Consider the following 20,255-nt stretch of genomic DNA (forward strand, 5'->3'; position numbering starts at 1 on the left):
TCGTAGCACGCTGGGGCGACATTCGGTCACCCCAGCGGGGACCCGATGATGAAGCATGTCACCAACTAGTGGTGAGTGAGGGTCCTTCTAAACAAAAGGCTGTTTGCCTTTCCCTGTTGGACATAGTCATCCCTAGCCTCAGGGTGGACGCCTCCTGACTAGTAGGACCAGGCATGCTTAATATATATAAAAAATAAAGGACTACCTGAGCAAGGTTGGGGTCCAGGAATAAACTGTCACTGACACTGTCACACTTTTTTCATTTTGTTTTTGGGTCTATGGTTTTTTAAGTTACACTCATACACTCCTTTGTTGTTTAAGATATAATCTCAGGGGCACAGGAGTGTTGACTCGAGCCCTATCTCTCCCGTTGATACATTGATGCATTACTTATCGAATAGCCAGGTTTTTAGTTGCTTTCTGAAGGAGAGGTGGTTCTGAGTAAGTCGGAGGTGAGGGGGGAGAGAATTCCAGGTTTTGGCCACTAGGTAGGAGAAGGATCTTCCTCCCATGGTGGATCTGTGAATGCACGGATTTGCGGCGAGGGCTTGATTGGATGATCGTAGTTGGCGGGTGGGTGTGTGGAAGGACAGTCGTGTGTTGAGGCATTCGGGTCCTAGGTCGTAGAGGGCCTTGTGTGCGTGGGTGAGGAGACGGAACGTTATTCTCTTGTTGACGGGGAGCCAGTGGAGATTCTTCAGGTGACCGGAAATGTGAGCATGACGGGGAATGTCCAGTATGAGTCTGGCTGAGGCGTTTTGGATGCGTTGGAGTTTTTTCTGCAGTTTGGCTGTGGTTTTGTGGTTTTGCGTATGAGCAAGACATAAGGGGAAGACCTCATATCATATACGGAGGAGAAAGGAAAATTTCGCTATTTAAAAAGATTAAGAATGATGGTGGAAAGGGGCTACCACACCTGTGTGTGGTTAGAAAATTGGACAGAGTACACAAAAGATGATGGTGTTTTGGCATTTCCAGAACATGGTACCTTTAATGGTAGAGTTTTGTACAATCTGCGAACATGCATGAATGATTTAAATCCTAGACCTAGATTAACTCAGTACGAAGCATTACAAGAAGGGGAAACTGAGGCTTTTGAGCGAGATAGACCCAGAAGCGACAGAAATTGGAGTACATTTTATCCCAGATTTCCAAAAGAGACAAGAGATAAACAAAGGAAGAAATGGAGACAGTCTATGTTAGTAGAAGGATTATATCCTAAAAGGACTTTAGAGGAAGCGTCAGGAAGCAAATGCACAGAGAAAACGAAAAACGTAATGATTAGTGGTGAACCAGATGATGACTACTTGGAGGATTTGTTAATGAAAAGTCCGCCGCCTTACCATGAGGAAGCAAATAGAGTTAACCCTAGCGCCCGTTCTTAAATCCACCTTTGGTTCCGCAAGTAGTGCATGAAACCTCATTAGAAAAAGTGTTACAGGAGAGGGAACGAGAGGCCATAAATAAACAGAGAAGTGAATTAATTCAGAAAATTTCACAGTTAAATATGAGTCCTGAAGCCTTGACCATTCCAGTAACCATAGGTCCTGTTGTTCCATTATACGGAGAGAAAAAGTTATGTCCTAAACCTCATGTTCTGACTACACCTGTAGTGCAATCTAGAAAAGAACCCTTGATAGTTGATGATCAAGTAAGTGAATGTGAGTCAGTGATTTCACTGATGGATTTACCTATAAGGGAACCGGTGGGTGATTCTGTCAGGAAAAACACTCCTGGAACTTCCAGAGAGGTATGGATGGAAACATCCTCAGGTACAAGAAGTGCTACTGTAGTAACCCCAGAAGAAATAGATAGATGGTCCCGAGAGATAGAAAAGCCAAAATCCCAGCCGAAGGTATTGGATATTTTTAAATTAAGAGTTGAATTAGAGGACTGATGGCTGGAAATATAGGATTAGACAGGAGAAACACCCTCAATGAGGATGAATTGTTGTTTATATGCCGAAGTATCACTCGCAATAGTAAAACATTTCATGAAAAATTATTGAGTTTGGCTCCTGAAATGGGAATTGATGTTGGAAAATCTAAAGTCTTACAGAAACCTTACCGAGCTGAATTTTCTGACCAAGATTTAGAAAACATGAATGTGTCAGGACATAAAGTGCAGATGAAGGTGTTACTATCATTGTTGCAGAAGTGGGGTGATTTAGACAAATGGAAACCTAGATGGGCAAAGAAAAAGGAGGAGGCCCAAGCAAAAAATACTGCAAATGAATATTTAATAAAAGAACCCCAAAAAGTGGAAAGGTTGTGCCCGATGAGAGAAGTGCCTGGAGGAGGTTATGTGCATGTCCCATGGTCCCGACAGGATATTTTATCTTTTACAAATGATTTCTCGAAACTCAGAGAGAAACTTGTAGAGTGGAACAGGCAGGTTGAAAGATTTGTAAAAGTCTTAAAAGTTCTACCAAAAGATTTAGATGGGTTATTTGACATTGTTGTTCCTGTGGATCTATGGACAGAATGTAAGATAGCAGTTGATTGGCCCAATGATGAGTACCCTAGAGGCCCCCGAAGACAGGAGCTCCATCAGATGAAGTAATGAAAAAATATAATCAAGTAATACTGTACTTGAAAGGAAAGGTACCCCCAAAGGAAACTGACTGGAAAAGAATAGACAGAACTACCCAAAATAAAGATGAATCAGTACATGCATATTATGAACACCTTTTACAGGTATTCAAGCAGTACAGTGGTTTAGAAAGCATTGACACGAAAGACATGACACATTTTATTTATCGATTTGTGTCAGGGTTAAAACCAGAAATTTCGCAAATGATTAAAGTTCATAAAATCTGTTGGCAGGCCAAGCCAATCGATGAAATACTTAAGTATGCAAAATATTGTGGGGGATGAACTTGACAATAAACGAAATAATTTAGAAGAAAAGGTAATGTGGGCACAAGTAAAATTAGCAGAGCAATAGGAAATTCAGTTAAACCAATTGAAAAATAATCAGAATCAAGGAGATAGAAATGGGGGTGAACCAAAGGTTAGAATGAACAGAGAGGAGGCCAAGAAGAAATTTCCTAGTCATGGGTGCGGAAAGATGGGACATTGGAGGAACGAGTGTAAAGCTGTATTGAGTAACCCTGTACAAAATGACAATTTGAATCCACAGACGCAGAATGGGGTGTCAAGGAAGCCACAGCAACAGGTAATACAGAGCCAGTTACCACTTGCACCTATTCCAGATTCTGGGAGCCAAGCAAATTACAAGGTGGATAACACAGATTGGGAGGGAAGTGGAAGGAGAGACGCAGTGACATCACAATTTCTTTTGAGTGACGCATTTTTCGAGGAAGATAGTTACTGACGGTGCCTGAGAGGGGAGGACGAGGAGTGCGTACTTGGCACATCCTTGCGGGTAGATCAGTCAGGTCCATACATTGAGGGAAAAGTTGAGGGAAATTATGTCACCTTTTTGTTGGATACTGGCGCTACCCGTTCTACTGTGAGAACAGCAGATGTTCCAAACCTACCCCTCTCGGGAGAAGCCATCCAAGTAGTGTGCATTTCTAATAAACAAATTAGTACCCCCTTTACAGAACCTATGGAAATCAGAATAAGTAATTTCAAAGAAATGCACAAGTTTGTGGTGTGCGACTCCAGTCCAGTGAACCTATTAGGCAGGGACTTGCTATGCAAAATGAATTGCACAATCTTTTGCACTCCAAGTGGTGTTGAAATTCAAACCCCAGATGAAGATGGAGTTTATAAATTAATGTTGGCCAAACAAGAAACTGAAAATAAAAAGATGCTAGTGACAGACCTCCCAAAAGAGTTGCAGCATATGGTGAATGCTAAGTGTGGGATTTCACTGGAAAAGATGTAGGATTAATGGCAAATATTGACCCGGTAAAAGTGACAGTGAAAGAAGGTGCAGTTTACCCAAACATTCGACAATACAAAATGATCCCCGAAATAAAAGCAGGTGTTGCCGTAGAAATAAAAGGATTGGTTGATCAAGGCATTTTACAGGAAATAAAGAGCAGTGCCTGTAATTCACACATAACTGGCATAAAGAAACCGAGCGGGAAATATAGGGTCGTACAAGACCTTCGCAAAATTAATAAAATTGTTGTCCCATGTTGTCCAGTTGTGCCAAATCCTGCAGTGATTCTGTATCAGATACCGGGGGGAGCCGGATGGTTCACGGTAATAGATCTGTGCCATGCATTTTTCTCAATACCATTACATCCAGATAGCAAATATCTTTTCTCGTTCAAATTCGACGACCATGTTTACGTTTGGAACGATGTCCCTCAGGGGTACACAGAAAGTCCATTGATTTTTAATCAGATTTTGAAAAAGTGCCTTGAATCTCTAGTCTTGCCCGGACAGTCTGTCCTGGTGCAATATATAGACGACCAGTTGGTGGCTTCTAAGACTCGAAATGACTGTGTTGTTGATACCGTTGCATTGCTGAATCATTTGGCAGAAGGAGGGCATAAAGTGTCACCTGAGAAGTTGCAATTCTGCATCACATCGGTAAAGTATCTGGGGCACCAGATAGAAAGAGGTGTCAGAAGAGTTACCTCTGAGAGAATCAGAATAATCGGAAACATGAATTTACCTCAGACACAGAAAGAAATCAGAATGTTTCTTGGGGTTGTAGGTTACTGCAGGCAGTGGATTGTGGGATTTACAGTCCTAGCTAAACTTCTGATACAGATGACAACGAAAAGAGCAAAAGACCCAGTAGAGTGGGATGACAAAGTTTGACTGCCTTCTTGAAGCTGCGAGACTGTCTTTGTTCGCTCCAGCCTTAGGGATGACTGATTATTCTAAAGAATTTGCATTATTCTGTGATGCATGTGACAATTGTGCATTGTCTGTTCTGACCCAAACTCATGGTTTAATGAGACGTCCTGTGGAACATGTTTCATCCACACTAGATCCAGGATGTTTGAAAGCAGTAGCTGCAACCTGCATGAGTCTTGAACAAAGTAAATCCATCATTATGGGACACACTGTAACTGTGTATGTTCCACACACAGTGGTGATTCTGTTAACCAGAACACGTACTCAGTATTTGACTCCTAGTCGGCTGACTAAGTATGAGCAAATTCGTATAGGTGCAGGGAATGTGACCATTGCTACGTGCAAATCCAGCTACACTGTTACCTGATTCACACTTTGCAGAAGTGAAATGGGAAGTCGAGCATGATTGCATCGACCTCACAGAATACAGTACAAAGCCCTGACCAGACATAAGAGAAGAGCCATTGTTGACATTTGAATATGAGCTGTTCATGGATTGCTCATGCATGAGACATGCGGAAGGAGGATTAAGTGCTGCTTATGCTGTTGGTACTCTGTGTGGTCCAGTGGAAGCATCCTATTTACCTGGAGTTAAGTCTGCACAAGTAGCCAAATTAGTTGCATTGACAAGAGCCTGCAAATTTGGGAAAAATGTGAAAGTAACCATATACACTGACAGTTAGTATTGTTATGGGGTTGTGCACGACTTCGGCCAACTTTGGATGCAAAGGGAGTTTCTGACTTCTTCAGGTACTCCCTTTAAAAATGGACATTACGTAAAAGACTTACTGGAATCGATTCAATTACCAAAAGAAGTGGCTGTGGTCAAGTGTGCTGCTCACCAATCTGGAAATGACGGAGTGATAGCAGGTAACCGATATGCGGTCCAACTAGCCCAGCATTGTACCAAACATAAGATGGCAATAAATAAGAAAATTGATGCACATGGAAACAGCTGCCAACTTATGTTGCTTGAAATAGTGAAAACATGGGAAGAAGTGTGAGATTTGCAAAATGAGGCAGAAATGAAGGAAAAGGAAGAGTGGGAGAAAGTTGGATGTCGGAGAAGGGCTGAGGATGGTGTTATTGTTTACTTTGATGGGAGACCTGTGTTACCAGATTGTATGCTTGCTCCTATGGCTAGGACGTATCATGGAAGTTCACACATAGGTAGAGATGCGATGATAAGACAGTTCAGACAGAGTTGGTTCAATGCGAGATTCAGGAATGTAGCAGAGAGTCTTTGCCAGAGGTGTATAACATGCCAAAGAATGATTTCTGGTAAGAAAACTGTAGTGTTGCCAGGAAAGATTGGAAAGGCTGAAGGTCCCTTCAAATGACTCCAGATTGATTTCATCCAATTACCCCCTTGCAGAGGACTGAAGTACGTCCTTGTCATTGTCTGCCTGTTTTCAAAATGGGTGGAAGCTTACCCTACTCGCAAGAACGATAGCCTCACTGTAGCTAAGTTACTACTGAGGGAACTCATACCACGTTACGGTTATCCAGTAATGATTGAATCAGACCGAGGGTCTCATTTTAATAATGAAATAATTCGTCTGATCTGTGAAGCATTCCAAATTGAGCAAAAGCTGCACTGTCCATACCGCCCAGAGGCTTCTTGAGTGGTAGAACAGCTGAATGGCACAATCAAGTCACGATTGGGAAAGATGTATGATTCTACCCAATTGGAGTGGCCTGATGCTTTACCTCTTGTTCTGATGGGACTCAGACAGAAACACAGGCTTGAGTCCCCATGAAATACTCATGGGAAGGGCAATGATGCAGGCATGGGTACCAGGACACAAGCTGCTAAATATTTCTGATGATTTAGTGCTCGAGTACTGCAAAGAACTGGCTGACCAAGTGCGTTCTATCTCTCACCAGATTGGAGAAGACGCTGTCGCCAGACAATCAACTCCAGCACATGACCTGAATCCAGGTGACTGGGTAGTGATAAAGGAACATACTCGAGAATATTGCCTAGCACCTAGGTGGGGAGAGCAGGGGAATTCCAAACTGGACCCACACGAGTCACACTAAGAGGGTGACTGAACCTGATGACATAAGAGCTGAAAGTTGTGCAGCTGAGGAGTCTCATGAAATTGATCTCGAAGTAGTTGATGGGGAACAACGGAGCACCAGTCAGGATGTATGGATACCAGTAGTCAACATACCTGCAGACTTTGTGAGAACCAGAAGTCAAACCTATCTAGATAGACAGAGTGATAGTGAGGATGAACTATATGTACCAGAATCCTCAGGGGGGATCCGGAGGAGGGGCTAGCAGTGTGCGATCCATTGCGGTTGATTCTACAAATGGGCTCCCTTGAGCCTTTAAGCTGACGAGCTTCTGGATGACGCACCTGCGTGCTGGTTAGGCATTGAGGCATTTGACGGTTACTTGGCGGCCTTCTTTTACACCACAACTACGTTCTCTACTGATGAGGGAAGATATCCTGAAACCAGGGCCATGTCCCGGGTCTAGAGATTTGAGAACAACAAGTACTTACGTGCACCTACTTAGGTGAACCACTTACCAACTATATGTACCAGAATCCTCAGGGGCGATCCGGAGGAGTGACTAGCGGTGTGCAATCCATTGCGGTTGATTCTGATAGTGAGGATGAGTCAGGAATAGAAGAAGGTACTCAGATTATAGAAATCCAAATCAAAAATGATTCTGAGGAGGACCAGATAGGGAAAGGTTGGTGTACTCAGACATTTGAAAATCCAGCCAGTACTCCAGAATCTGAGGAGGGAAAGATAGGTATTAGGGGTAAAACTCAGACAGAAGACAATCAAGAAATCTAAAGACCTGAGCAGGACCAGACAGGTGTAGAAAAACGTGTTCAGGAAGAAAAAGGCGAACAAAATCCAAATCAAAGTCAAATATAGCAAACTCCTCTACAAGGCCAGATTAGTATCCAGGCAGAAGAAACCAAAGTAAGCCCTGGACCTAGTCAGATAGAGAGGAATTCAGAGGCTGACAGAGAACAAATAGTGCCACAACTAAACGAAAATAAAAGAGCATATGAAGATAGTCAATGCACAGTGCCAGCTAAAAGACTCAGACAGGGAGATAAGTGGCCTGGTTTTGTCAAAAGACTGAAATTTCGCCTTGAAACAATAAATGAAGAACCAGAGCAAGTAAACAAAATATCAAGATAAGCTGGACCGACCACAGAGCAACTCAGAGGGAAAAGTCCACGTTTGAAAAGACTGAATAACAAGTTTAAAGGACCTGAATGGACGTACGTCATACTTGAAGATTTTGAAAATCTAGAATTGAGTGATGATGAACTGATTGTTGATCAGACTGATGAAGACGTGAGACCAACTTGAGAAAAGAAAACACAGGTTAAAATCTGTGGAAAAGTTACAAACAGGGGATAAAATCTCCTTAGGCAGAAATGGCTGATTATAATGTAAATGGGAAACTGAAAAGAAATTGTCTAAAAACATGTTGTAGAATATGCACATGTAGTATAGTGATAGTAGTTATAGTATGGTTTGGATTGACATTAGTTATACCTTACCTAAGGAACAAAGAAATGCAGAATAACACTATTATACCTGAGCAAGTAGGTTCACCTAAGACAATAGATATACATACACATGAGAAAGCAGTTAGTCTTAAGCAACCTGGAGTAGATTTAGAAGCACCAGACGACGAAGGATTACACTATAGTAAAGATAAAAATAGAACTCATTTAAATGTATTTGTAATCTGTTAGTACACTATGTAGAAGCTATTGAAATCAGTGATTGCTATGTGTGCATGAAGTTGCCCACATAAGTAGTTGAGGGTGTTACGTACCACCATTTGCCCTTGACATATGGTATTTCATTTAGTGTTCTAGCTAGTTTATTTGATAAAAAGGACCATTTTATTATTATTATTCTAATAAAGAAGATGTAATTTTTTCCTGAACTTCCTATATGTAGTAACCTGAATCCTGTACATACTAAAAGTGACATAACTCAATATATGGGTGAATATTTTCTAACAAGGGGTCAGTGGCGGCTGGTGACATTTGAAAGTGGTGGGCGTATAAGTTGTGGTGAGTGCACTGTGGCGAGTCCGTCATAAGGGATATTCAGGAGGGGGGGGAGAACTTTTTTTTATAACAGTGTGCAAATGTTGCATTTTCAAGCAAATTTTACCCTGGTGCAATGTCGTCCACTCTGCTGTCACTACCATGCAGTGTAACCAGCATGTAGTACTATCCCTGTTCTGTCACTACTGTGCAGTGTCACCATCGTGCAATGTACCAACCTGTTGTCACCATCACATAGTCTATCCCTCCCAATGTATCACTATAGTGTAGTTTAACCAATGTTTAGTGTCACCTTAGTGCTATCATTAATATGCCATTCTCGTGCAGTGTCAAGACAGCTATCCACACAAGGATGGTGTGACAGTGCAGACAAGTGCTGACAGGGATGGTTTGACAGAGAGCGTTGTAACACTGTGGTACAGGGCTCCATGTTTGTGCAAGACTCTGCAGTAGGAGGTGGTACACAGATCCAATGATGACGTTGCTGGGCCTGGGATACCCGGGAAAGATGCTTAGCTCCTAAGTTAGAAGGTGAACAACACAATGATGGAGTTCTAGGCTTGGAGCCTGCTCATTGCAGGTAACGCAACCCCTATTGTTGGCATGTGTGCGGGGGAGCAGCAATCATGTCATTAAACCCCCCCTTCCTTCTGACAGGAGCTGCTCAACAAAATCACCACAACCCCCCTTAGCCCCTCTCTTACCCAACTTTTCTCAACACAGGCTGCAGCAGCACTAGCTACACCAGCAAACAGCTTGTTTGTAAGAGTGCCATGCATCAATAGGAGAGAGTGATGGGAGGAATATGTCATAACAAATGCAATCTATGAATGAAACCTGCAAGCATGCCACGGGTGTAGGTGCCAGGCACAAGTGAAAATTATGAAAACATATAGGTATTGGAATAACTTTAGTACTGCACAAAGGACAGGCGTATATTTACATTACAAACTCACAAAGATGCAAAATGACACGAATATCCAGGAATCACAAAACCTGCCCTGAAATAAAGAGCAAAATAAACAATAGAGGAATAGGCAACAATACACCACACACATCTATCACAACCACACAAACCCTTTGTGCATCAACACCAACTAAATACACACACAATTTGCACACTACTTCACATACACAGGTACACAACAGACTCAAGTATTTCCACAATAACCGAAACACACACAAACAATATTTCATGCTCATCTATTTGTCTTTAGTCGTGATGATGTTGTTTTCCCCTTACTTGCCACAATTCGGGTTAATTTGACCCAGTTTTAAGTGATCCGATGCTTTGCTTCTCATGGCACTTTTCTTCGAATTGCACTCATATTCATGTAGAACGTTAACTTACAGGGCACCTGGCAGACTGTCGTTTGTCCGTGACCCCTGGAAGCAGAAAAGGCCCCCCCCCTCCTCCCCGCCTCCTTTGTCTGCCTTAAAGCTGGTTTTGGAGCGGAGCGAGCCAGGCAACGGCCTCATAATCTGTGCATCTTAATAGCTTGACCTTTGTGATACAAAATACATTAATAAAGCTCAAATTCAGCACACGCCACGTAGCCCATTGATGGACCCAATTGGAGGGCTGTAGATGGTGGATAGAGAGAGGCCTAAAATGTTTAAAACTAAGAGCAAATTCCCGGAGCAGGAAAAACAAAAAAAAAAGCCAAAATATTACTTTAAAAAATGCCCGCCTGGGCCTTACCTGCGCTGGTGAACTGCTGACTCCTGAGTTCACTTTAGTCCCGACACCTGCAGTCCAATCAGTGCTGTAGCAGCAGCAAGCAGCAAACATTGGGACTAGCTGCTGCCAGGGGTGCACTGCAGTAATGCTGGACTGTCTCGGGATTCTCGGAGTAGATTTTAAATGCAGTCCGTGTCCATCTTGCTGGAGTCGAACTATGGCTCTTGACACAGTTAATCAAAAGGCTTCCAGTGAGTTCCACCACAGTGGACAGTGTAGACTCACGTGCGCAAAGCAGTCTGAGGACGAGTCTACGCAGACTCGATTTCCCAGCTTCCCGCCTGCCACACCCCTTTCCCAACTCGTTACAGGGTGCGTCCCAGCACCCCCTGTAATGAGTTGGGAAAGGGGTGTGGTGACAAGCTCTCCACTCCCTGATTGACGTGGAGGGTTAGCAATATCGGGCTTGGTATTAAAACGCCCGTGGCTAACTTAACCTCCACGCCATTAGGGGGTGGAGACTGGCCCCTGAAGCTAAGTCTTTGCCGAGCTGATGACATCACAGCCTTCAGGGCTGTGAGGTTGTCAGCCGGCAAACACTTTGGCTCCTTTAGGCCCGCCCAGGGAGCATGCAAGGAGACGTTCACGTGATCCAGACTTCAAAACAGCCACCGTCACCGCAGCTTTCTCGATGAGTGGGGCAGACAGTGCCCTGTGTTCACTACTGGCAGAGCAGAGTATAATTTAGAAGACTACCAAAATCGGGTACTTTTTTATAAAAAAATATATTTATTTTATTTATTTATGGAATTTTTAATGCGCAGCTACTACCCAAGGGTGTCTAGGCGCAGTATGATACTTTAAGATACAGTGGTAAGCACAAACCTATTGGTTGAAGAGCCAAGTCTTCAATGCCCTACGAAAACAGATGAGAGTAGGAGCAGTTTTGATATGTGAGGGTAGAGAGTTCCACAATCTAGGAGTTGCTACCAAGAAGCGTCTGTCTCCCCAGATGGCGGTTCTTGTTCGGGGAACAGCTAGTAGACAACTGGTTGCTGATCTTAGGTTCCTTACAGGGGTGTATGGCTGAAATGCCTCTCTTAGAAATTTCGGGCCGGTATGATGTATGGCCTTATAGGCAATACATAATGCCTTAAATTTAATCCTGCTCTCCACTCTTAGCCAATGAAGATGGCGTATAGCTGCCGAGATGGACTGGCGCCTTGGAATGTTGAGGAGGACTCTGGCTGCCATAATTTGAACGGATTGAAGCTTGTTCAGAATATATTTGTGCGTGTTAAAAAAGAGGGCATTTCCGTAATCAAGCTTGGAAAACACCAAGGTGGTAATCAGTGTTTTTCCAGCTGATGCTGGCAAGTACGGTAGCAGCTTTTTTATCTTTTTCAACGTGAAAAAGGCAACTGAAACAACCTTATTTACATGATGTTTGAAGGACAGATGTTTGTCAAAGATCACTCCAAGATTCCTGACCTTTGCAACTGGGACCGGAGGCGGACCCATCTGAGTAGGCCACCAAATCGGAAAGTGAGTCAACATACCTGCAGACTTTGTGAGAACCAGAAGTCAAACCTATCTAGATAGACAGAGTGATAGTGAGGATGAACTATATGTACCAGAATCCTCAGGGGGGATCAGGAGGAGGGGCTAGCAGTGTGCGATCCATTGCGGTTGATTCTACAAATGGGCTCCCTTGAGCCTTTAAGCTGACGAGCTTCTGGATGACGCACCTGCGTGCTGGTTAGGCATTGAGGCATTTGACGGTTACTTGGCGGCCTTCTTTTACACCACAACTACGTTCTCTACTGATGAGGGAAGATATCCTGAAACCAGGGCCATGTCCCGGGTCTAGAGATTTGAGAACAACAAGTACTTACGTGCACCTACTTAGGTGAACCACTTACCAACTATATGTACCAGAATCCTCAGGGGCGATCCGGAGGAGTGACTAGCGGTGTGCAATCCATTGCGGTTGATTCTGATAGTGAGGATGAGTCAGGAATAGAAGAAGGTACTCAGATTATAGAAATCCAAATCAAAAATGATTCTGAGGAGGACCAGATAGGGAAAGGTTGGTGTACTCAGACATTTGAAAATCCAGCCAGTACTCCAGAATCTGAGGAGGGAAAGATAGGTATTAGGGGTAAAACTCAGACAGAAGACAATCAAGAAATCTAAAGACCTGAGCAGGACCAGACAGGTGTAGAAAAACGTGTTCAGGAAGAAAAAGGCGAACAAAATCCAAATCAAAGTCAAATATAGCAAACTCCTCTACAAGGCCAGATTAGTATCCAGGCAGAAGAAACCAAAGTAAGCCCTGGACCTAGTCAGATAGAGAGGAATTCAGAGGCTGACAGAGAACAAATAGTGCCACAACTAAACGAAAATAAAAGAGCATATGAAGATAGTCAATGCACAGTGCCAGCTAAAAGACTCAGACAGGGAGATAAGTGGCCTGGTTTTGTCAAAAGACTGAAATTTCGCCTTGAAACAATAAATGAAGAACCAGAGCAAGTAAACAAAATATCAAGATAAGCTGGACCGACCACAGAGCAACTCAGAGGGAAAAGTCCACGTTTGAAAAGACTGAATAACAAGTTTAAAGGACCTGAATGGACGTACGTCATACTTGAAGATTTTGAAAATCTAGAATTGAGTGATGATGAACTGATTGTTGATCAGACTGATGAAGACGTGAGACCAACTTGAGAAAAGAAAACACAGGTTAAAATCTGTGGAAAAGTTACAAACAGGGGATAAAATCTCCTTAGGCAGAAATGGCTGATTATAATGTAAATGGGAAACTGAAAAGAAATTGTCTAAAAACATGTTGTAGAATATGCACATGTAGTATAGTGATAGTAGTTATAGTATGGTTTGGATTGACATTAGTTATACCTTACCTAAGGAACAAAGAAATGCAGAATAACACTATTATACCTGAGCAAGTAGGTTCACCTAAGACAATAGATATACATACACATGAGAAAGCAGTTAGTCTTAAGCAACCTGGAGTAGATTTAGAAGCACCAGACGACGAAGGATTACACTATAGTAAAGATAAAAATAGAACTCATTTAAATGTATTTGTAATCTGTTAGTACACTATGTAGAAGCTATTGAAATCAGTGATTGCTATGTGTGCATGAAGTTGCCCACATAAGTAGTTGAGGGTGTTACGTACCACCATTTGCCCTTGACATATGGTATTTCATTTAGTGTTCTAGCTAGTTTATTTGATAAAAAGGACCATTTTATTATTATTATTCTAATAAAGAAGATGTAATTTTTTCCTGAACTTCCTATATGTAGTAACCTGAATCCTGTACATACTAAAAGTGACATAACTCAATATATGGGTGAATATTTTCTAACAAGGGGTCAGTGGCGGCTGGTGACATTTGAAAGTGGTGGGCGTATAAGTTGTGGTGAGTGCACTGTGGCGAGTCCGTCATAAGGGATATTCAGGAGGGGGGGAGAACTTTTTTTTATAACAGTGTGCAAATGTTGCATTTTCAAGCAAATTTTACCCTGGTGCAATGTCGTCCACTCTGCTGTCACTACCATGCAGTGTAACCAGCATGTAGTACTATCCCTGTTCTGTCACTACTGTGCAGTGTCACCATCGTGCAATGTACCAACCTGTTGTCACCATCACATAGTCTATCCCTCCCAATGTATCACTATAGTGTAGTTTAACCAATGTTTAGTGTCACCTTAGTGCTATCATTAATATGCCATTCTCGTGCAGTGTCAAGACAGCTATCCACACAAGGATGGTGTGACAGTGCAGACAAGTGCTGACAGGGATGGTTTGACAGAGAGCGTTGTAACACTGTGGTACAGGGCTCCATGTTTGTGCAAGACTCTGCAGTAGGAGGTGGTACACAGATCCAATGATGACGTTGCTGGGCCTGGGATACCCGGGAAAGATGCTTAGCTCCTAAGTTAGAAGGTGAACAACACAATGATGGAGTTCTAGGCTTGGAGCCTGCTCATTGCAGGTAACGCAACCCCTATTGTTGGCATGTGTGCGGGGGAGCAGCAATCATGTCATTAAACCCCCCCTTCCTTCTGACAGGAGCTGCTCAACAAAATCACCACAACCCCCCTTAGCCCCTCTCTTACCCAACTTTTCTCAACACAGGCTGCAGCAGCACCAGCTACACCAGCAAACAGCTTGTTTGTAAGAGTGCCATGCATCAATAGGAGAGAGTGATGGGAGGAATATGTCATAACAAATGCAATCTATGAATGAAACCTGCAAGCATGCCACGGGTGTAGGTGCCAGGCACAAGTGAAAATTATGAAAACATATAGGTATTGGAATAACTTTAGTACTGCACAAAGGACAGGCGTATATTTACATTACAAACTCACAAAGATGCAAAATGACACGAATATCCAGGAATCACAAAACCTGCCCTGAAATAAAGAGCAAAATAAACAATAGAGGAATAGGCAACAATACACCACACACATCTATCACAACCACACAAACCCTTTGTGCATCAACACCAACTAAATACACACACAATTTGCACACTACTTCACATACACAGGTACACAACAGACTCAAGTATTTCCACAATAACCGAAACACACACAAACAATATTTCATGCTCATCTATTTGTCTTTAGTCGTGATGATGTTGTTGTCCCCTTACTTGCCACAATTCGGGTTAATTTGACCCAGTTTTAAGTGATCCGATGCTTTGCTTCTCATGGCACTTTTCTTCGAATTGCACTCATATTCATGTAGAACGTTAACTTACAGGGCACCTGGCAGACTGTCGTTTGTCCGTGACCCCTGGAAGCAGAAAAGGCCCCCCCCCTCCTCCCCGCCTCCTTTGTCTGCCTTAAAGCTGGTTTTGGAGCGGAGCGAGCCAGGCAACGGCCTCATAATCTGTGCATCTTAATAGCTTGACCTTTGTGATACAAAATACATTAATAAAGCTCAAATTCAGCACACGCCACGTAGCCCATTGATGGACCCAATTGGAGGGCTGTAGATGGTGGATAGAGAGAGGCCTAAAATGTTTAAAACTAAGAGCAAATTCCCGGAGCAGGAAAAACCAAAAAAAAAGCCAAAATATTACTTTAAAAAATGCCCGCCTGGGCCTTACCTGCGCTGGTGAACTGCTGACTCCTGAGTTCACTTTAGTCCCGACACCTGCAGTCCAATCAGTGCTGTAGCAGCAGCAAGCAGCAAACATTGGGACTAGCTGCTGCCAGGGGTGCACTGCAGTAATGCTGGACTGTCTCGGGATTCTCGGAGTAGATTTTAAATGCAGTCCGTGTCCATCTTGCTGGAGTCGAACTATGGCTCTTGACACAGTTAATCAAAAGGCTTCCAGTGAGTTCCACCACAGTGGACAGTGTAGACTCACGTGCGCAAAGCAGTCTGAGGACGAGTCTACGCAGACTCGATTTCCCAGCTTCCCGCCTGCCACACCCCTTTCCCAACTCGTTACAGGGTGCGTCCCAGCACCCCCTGTAATGAGTTGGGAAAGGGGTGTGGTGACAAGCTCTCCACTCCCTGATTGACGTGGAGGGTTAGCAATATCGGGCTTGGTATTAAAACGCCCGTGGCTAACTTAACCTCCACGCCATTAGGGGGTGGAGACTGGCCCCTGAAGCTAAGTCTTTGCCGAGCTGATGACATCACAGCCTTCAGGGCTGTGAGGTTGTCAGCCGGCAAACACTTTGGCTCCTTTAGGCCCGCCCAGGGAGCATGCAAGGAGACGTTCACGTGATCCAGACTTCAAAACAGCCACCGTCACCGCAGCTTTCTCGATGAGTGGGGCAGACAGTGCCCTGTGTTCACTACTGGCAGAGCAGAGTATAATTTAGAAGACTACCAAAATCGGGTACTTTTTTATAAAAAAATATATTTATTTTATTTATTTATGGAATTTTTAATGCGCAGCTACTACCCAAGGGTGTCTAGGCGCAGTATGATACTTTAAGATACAGTGGTAAGCACAAACCTATTGGTTGAAGAGCCAAGTCTTCAATGCCCTACGAAAACAGATGAGAGTAGGAGCAGTTTTGATATGTGAGGGTAGAGAGTTCCACAATCTAGGAGTTGCTACCAAGAAGCGTCTGTCTCCCCAGATGGCGGTTCTTGTTCGGGGAACAGCTAGTAGACAACTGGTTGCTGATCTTAGGTTCCTTACAGGGGTGTATGGCTGAAATGCCTCTCTTAGAAATTTCGGGCCGGTATGATGTATGGCCTTATAGGCAATACATAATGCCTTAAATTTAATCCTGCTCTCCACTCTTAGCCAATGAAGATGGCGTATAGCTGCCGAGATGGACTGGCGCCTTGGAATGTTGAGGAGGACTCTGGCTGCCATAATTTGAACGGATTGAAGCTTGTTCAGAATATATTTGTGCGTGTTAAAAAAGAGGGCATTTCCGTAATCAAGCTTGGAAAACACCAAGGTGGTAATCAGTGTTTTTCCAGCTGATGCTGGCAAGTACGGTAGCAGCTTTTTTATCTTTTTCAACGTGAAAAAGGCAACTGAAACAACCTTATTTACATGATGTTTGAAGGACAGATGTTTGTCAAAGATCACTCCAAGATTCCTGACCTTTGCAACTGGGACCGGAGGCGGACCCATCTGAGTAGGCCACCAAATCGGGGACCATTCAGGAGAGATGTTACCAAAGGTCATAACCTCTGTTTTCTCCGCATTCAGTTTTAGGCAATTGCTGTGCATCCAAGCTTGTACCTCCAATATCCCCTCTTGAAAATTAGCTGCCACCACTGGGCCGTTCTTATGCACCGCCAACACAAGTTGGGTGTCATCAGCGTAGGTAGTTAGGCGCATCCCGTGAGATTTTATGACCCTAAGCCAAATCTGCAACATAAATGTTAAAAAGCGCAGGGCTTAACGACGATCCTTGGGGGACCCCGCATGGCAGTTTGGAAGTTGACGAATAATAATTGCCCAGTTTAACTGCCTGTATGCGGTTAGCTAAAAAAGAAGCTATAAGATCTTTGGCCAGATTGTTAATCCCCAGGGCTGTGACACGGTCGACCAAGATGGTATGGTCGACCGTGTCAAAGGCCGCCGAGAGATCCAACAGAATGAGCACTGCTGCTCCTCCCGAATCCAAGATGTTTCTGATTTCATCGGAGGCCTTTATCAGCGCTGTTTCGGTTCCGTGTCCCCTCCGGAAACCGAACTGTGTATCATCCAGAAGTTCATGTTGTTCAATGAACTCTGAAAGCTGCTGGGTCATGATGGCCTCTACGATTTTAGCGGGAAAGGGCAGGCAAGCAATGGGTCTGTAATTGGCCGTAACAGTGGGGTCTAAGGAAGGCTTTTTGAGCAAAGGTTTAACGATGGCCTTCTTCCAGATCTCCGGGTAGACGCCTGTTTTAAAGATGGCATTACAAATGGTGGTGAGCGGCTGAGAGATGGTATTGTGGAGTTGATTCATTATATCAGGAGGGCATGGATCAAGCGGAGAGCCTGATTTGATCTTGGCAGCAAGTATGCTGACCTGATCTTCTGTCACTGGCTTGAAACCAGAAAAAGAAGGATGGATCACAGCCAAGTGGGAGGATGGTTCAGTCCTAACTTCCGCCGGTAACTGAGGGAAAATTGAATAAATATCCATGACCTTGGTGGTGAAGAAATTGGCCAACGAGTTACAGAATTCCTGAGAATGTTCAGTTGCAGAGCCAGTGGGAGGAGTAGAGAGAGAATTCACGACCTGGAATAACATCCTTGCTGAGTTCTGGGCTTGTTCAATTTGACCAGTAAAGAATGTGTTTTTTTGAGTGATGATAGCTTTCTTATAAATTGCCAGAGCATCTTTATAAGTTTGCTTATCAGAGGGGCTATAATGCTTTCTCCAGCGTCTTTCTAGACTTCTACAATATTGACGCTGGAGGCGCAGCTCCTCTGTAAACCACTGGGCCGATGGTGTAGCTCTATTTGGGCAGTAAGATTTCTCAGGTGCCACTTGATTAGCTGCATTTAGTAACCATTCCTGAAAGCTAGTGGAGCATTCATTGAGCATTCATATGAGCAATATGAGCATTCATTGAGCACTTCTTTTGTTGACTGTAACGGGGGCGGAGCCCCGATGCCCATATGGAGAAACCGCCACTGCAAGGGGTACAATAGATATAGCTGAAGCACACAAGAAAAATTTAACATGCATTTTTCATGAGAAAAAGAAAATATTTTTAAACTTAGTTGAGAAAAGGAGAGAGGATTTTCAAAGAAAAGCTACTGAGCAGAAACGAAAGATTCCTAAATGGGCTGAGAATAATGAGTTCAACTTAAATGCCAAGACTCATGCTGCTATGTTAATGGATTTCGAAAAGAAGGGAAAGCTCTGCCTCCATAGGGAGAGAACAAGTTATTATAACAATATATTCATTGGTTCTAGTGAATGTGAACACAATTATAAGGTAATTGGGGGTTGGGGTTTCAAAGATGGAAGTGAACCAATATTTCCTGGAATTTATTATATATGCGGAAACAAGGCCTATTATAAATTGCCTGATCATTGGTATGGGAGTTGCTATTTTGGAATAGTATTCCCAAAAGTTTATCATATAAACAAAATCTCAGGAAGCAATGAAGAAAATGGACTAATACGTAGTAAAAGAGCTACTTTCCCGAAATTGTAGGTGATATATTTAGTGCATTAATACCTTCAGTGGGAATGGTTCTGAATACTCAAAGAATTTGCAAATTTTCGACAGTGGTGGATTGTTTATCAACTGACACTGCTGGAGGATTTTTAATGATCAGTATCAAGTTAGTTGCGGTAAGTTCAATGTTTTTAATTTATGCACCTCCGGGCGCCGCAGCAATAACAGCGGAGCTGGGGATGCTGGGAAGTGTAGTCAGCTCCTCTCCTCACAGGTGCTGAATCAGGCAGAGCAACCATGGCAGTAAATATGGCAAACTCAACAGGATTCCCACCCGCGTGACCCGCGCTGGTAATTTATGCACCTCTGGGTGCAGTGACAATGTCAGCTCCTCTCCCCATAGTGCTGGATCTGGCAGAGCAACAGTGGCAGTGAACACGGCAAACACAATATGATTCCAGCCCGTGGGAGCCGAGCTGGTAATTTATGAGCCTTCGGGCGCAGTGGCAATGACAGCGGAGCTGGGGAGGCTGGGAAGTGTAGTCAGCTCCTCTCCCCCTTGTGCTGGATCAGGCAGAGCAACAGTGACAGTAAACACGGAAAACACAACAGGATTCCTGCCTGCTGGAGCTGCGCTGGTAGTTTATGCACCACCGGGTGCAGCAGCAATGACAGCGGAGCTGGGGAGGCTGGGAAGTGTACTGAGCTCCTCTCCACCTGGTGCTGGATCAAGCAGAGCAACATTCGCAGTAAACGCAGCAAACACAACAGGGTTTCATTGTTTGACTGTTTTAAATATTGAAGAACTCTCCTTCTTCTACCTGGGACCCTTAAGGCATTTATGCTCCATGTTAAAATCTCAGGCTTTGTGTCTTATTTGTTATTGTTCCAGGTCCCATCTGACTTCCAATATCTTCATTCTGATTTTATTTGTCACATATGAGGAGTGTACATTTTGTTTAGTTTTCTCCCATTTGCTCGCCACCCAGTACACATATTTTCTGCTATTGATGTCTAATATGGGACCCCTCTCCCCTGCACAACCTCCCCCACTTTATTTATTTATTTATTTATTTTATAGTCTTATAGCG

The sequence above is a fragment of the Lissotriton vulgaris genome, chromosome 2_1, assembly GCF_964263255.1.
Source record: "Lissotriton vulgaris chromosome 2_1, aLisVul1.2, whole genome shotgun sequence".
Classification (NCBI taxonomy): domain Eukaryota; kingdom Metazoa; phylum Chordata; class Amphibia; order Caudata; family Salamandridae; genus Lissotriton; species Lissotriton vulgaris.